The sequence below is a fragment of the Elephantulus edwardii genome, unplaced genomic scaffold, assembly GCF_000299155.1.
Source record: "Elephantulus edwardii isolate Elephantulus edwardi_28Jun2011 unplaced genomic scaffold, EleEdw1.0 scaffold00516, whole genome shotgun sequence".
NCBI lineage: Eukaryota > Metazoa > Chordata > Mammalia > Macroscelidea > Macroscelididae > Elephantulus > Elephantulus edwardii.
Window position 1 is genome coordinate 378,809 of NW_006400266.1, and position 3,503 is coordinate 382,311.

Below are 3,503 nucleotides of genomic sequence, written 5' to 3' on the forward strand. Positions count from 1 at the left end.
TGTTCATTAAAACTAATAAAATTTAATAATAAAAAAAAATAAAGGGAACAGAAGAATGGGCCAGTAGCTTGTTTGTTGATGTTACTATTTCATTTAAGTATGCAGAAATTCCAGCATGTTTGCATTCTGTAGTAAAGACTGCCAGTGTTCACCTGTAAAAAACAAACATTAAAATAGGTACTATTAATATTTCCATTTTATTGAACAGTTAACTAACTTACTCAACGTTGCCAGGTTATTAAGTGCCAGCCCTGGAGTTTGAATCTTTGTACTTATCCAGCATATTGCATATAATAAATGCCATAAAACATGTATAGCAGCATATTGTTGTTTTTAGGTGTTCTGAGCTGGTTCCAACTCATAGAAATTGTATACAGCAGAATAACAATAACAAAAAATTGCCTGGTCACAAGCTTTTGCTATGGAGAGTTTGTTCAGTGTAGACTAACATGAAGAATTTTATGTTCCATTATAGAGGTAGATTCTTATATTTTGATTTGTTACATGTTTCAGTGTCAATATTTTTCTCTTCCTCCATTTTATCATTCTTAATAGAAAGCAAAGGAAGAATGAATACAAGTGCCCATTTTAGGGGACAACCCTAAGTCTCTGCCAATTGTTTCTAATCTTAAGAATTACATAAGCAAAACTTATACAAGCACTGTTTATAGATAAAGCAGAACAAAGAGCTGGGACTTTTAAGCATTTTGATTTAAGTCTTGGCTTTTCTGTTTGGTCATAGTCATAGTTTACTCATCTGTAAAATCATGTAAAAGCTGAACAATGAATAAGGAAGATCAAAGAAGAACTGATATCTTTGAATTATGGTGTTGGCAAAGTGTGTTGAATATGCCACGTATTGGCAGAAGAAAGAACTAATTTGTCAGCATCTCTTGGAAAGATACAGCCAGAATGCTCTTTTGAAGCCAGGATGGTTCATTTCTTTGAACATGTTATCAAGAGGCATCAGACCACCAGCGAAGGGCATCCTGCTTGGTAAAATAGAGGGACAGAGAAAAAGAGAAAGGCCCACAATGGGATGGTTTGACTCAGTGGCTGCATCAATGAGTTCAAACAGAATGGCACAGGATGCAGCAGTACTTCGTTCTGTTGTACTTGAGGTTGCTATTAATTAGGATCTTGTCAATGACAACTATTAACATGGTATTGCTAGAAGTCCTGGTGATACAGTGTTTACGTACTCAGCTCCTAACTGAGAGGTTGGTGGGATAATGTTGTTGTTAGGTGCCATTGATTGAGTACAACTCAGAGTGACTTCATGAGCAACAGATGTGAACACTGTCCTATGCTGTGCCATCCTCATAATCTGTGACACATTAGAGTTTATTGCAACAGTCACTGTATCAAGCTATCTGGTTGAGGGTCTTCCTCTCTTTTGCCTTCCCTCTACCTTCCCATTCATGATGTCCCTCTCCAAGGAATAGCCTCTCCTAGCAACATGTTCAAAGTATGTAAGATGAAACTTTATCATCCTTGCTTCCAAAAAGAACTCTGGCTGCACTTTCTGCAGGATATATTTGTTGTTTTGGCAGTCCATTCCCAACACTACAATTCAAAGGCATCAATTCTTAAGTCATCCTTCATCATTGTCCAGCTCTCAGATTTAAAGCAGAGAACAAAAAGCCTGGATCAGGTACAATTTTCTTCTGAGTGATTTACAGCCTCTGAAAACCCAATGGAAAGTCAGCTCTGAGTTCCAACTCAATAGCAATGAGTGAGTGAGATAATATATGCAATTCACAAGTATAGTGTTATATACTTCTATAGCGTAGCTGGTAGATCCAAACCATGTATTTCTGTCCATCAAATCGGATCTGACTGAGACAGGAGGAGATTGCCCCTCCTTCTCCAGCTGAGCATCTGGTGGATTCAAATCACATGCCTTTGGGATTGCAGCGCACCTTCTTGCCATTAGGCCACCAGAGCTCCCTTAGCACTGTGTTCTTTTAACCATTTAAAAACTAAGATTAGCTGTTGAGTCAGAACCAACCCATAACTGACCCTCCAGTGAGCTTTCAGAAGTTGTAAATCACATGGAGGATATTGCCTATCTTTTTCTAATAGAGTGGCTGGTGGATTCGAACAACCAAAGAGGCCTTGCCTTTGGGTTGGCAGTTCAACCCAAAGTTCAACTTTTTGTGACAGCCCCATCAGAGAGCCAAATATACTTGGAGTGTTATAGTAGGTGAAGTTGTTGGGCAGTGGGAACAAATTGTGGTTCAAAACCACCAGCAGCTCTCTCGGAGAAAAAGGAAACATTTTGTTCCTATATATTTATTTACAGCCTCAGAAACCTTATGGAAAAGTTCTACTCTGTCCTAGAGGGTAGACATCAATAAGATGGTAGTTGGTTTTAAAAATTACTTAACCAGAGGGCAAGAGATTTTACTATCTAAAGAGAAAATGTGGTCATCTCATTGCAATTTTTGAATACACAGTCTTTTTGAATAAGGATGATATTTTGCCTTTCGATAATTTCTCTTCAAGTCAACCACCTACTCTGTGGGAGAAGGATGGACAGTCTCCTCTGATCTAATGTACAGCCTCTGACAACACACTGGAGGGTCAACTATGAACTGATTCAGACTCACCACAATGAGTTTATCATTTTGCTTAAAGAATGTAGTGGCTGGAGAGCTATTTAACAGGCCAGAAGATAAAATATATAAGGATTTGCCAAGGAATAAAAGGATCCCAGGAAGAAAAGTCGAGGTGGCTCTTAGTTGTCTGTTTCTAGGTGGAGATTATTCTCTGAAGTCATTCCTAGTCCGGAGAGTTGTGCTAGGAGAACATTTTGCATTCTGTGATGCTCTTGATGGGGTGTGTGAAAAGGTCTTCAAGTGAACGGAACAACAGTCATATTGTGTATCCTTTGTGTATGCTAGTTTAGAAAGATAATTTAAAAAGCGTTTTCACAAAAATTATCTCATTTGATCCTGGCAACAGATTGCCTGGGTGGGCAGGACAAGTATCAAGGGATTCTAGTATTAAGATTTTACAGAACAAATGATCTAAAACTGCAGGACTCAGGTCTTCTGGTGTTAAACCCAACATTCTCTCCATTACGCTTTCATTTATTCCTTTATGCATTCACCCTAAAAGCGTTTATTGAAGTCCAGGATGACATTCACCCAGTCCCCAAAAAACTGTACAGGGAGAAAAAGAAGTCCGTCAAAGACATTCCTGAAGCTTCTAGGGTTGTTTTTCTGTATGTAGACTAAAACAGAAAGATCAGAGTCTGTAAACTGGGATTACGGACACTTTAGGCGCTTGAAGGAATCTCCCGTAGGAGAGCAGTGGGTTGTCATCCCGGAGGAGACCGTGAACTGCGCAAAGCGAAGCAGCCAGCGATGGCGGGAGATGAATGAAGGGTGGCGCGTGCCTCCAGGGGCTGCGGATCCAGAGCTTGTCCTCGGAGGCGCGTGAAGGCGGCCGCGCGCTGTCCCGGCGGAGCGCGCACCCCGGCTCCGCGGCCCGGCGCC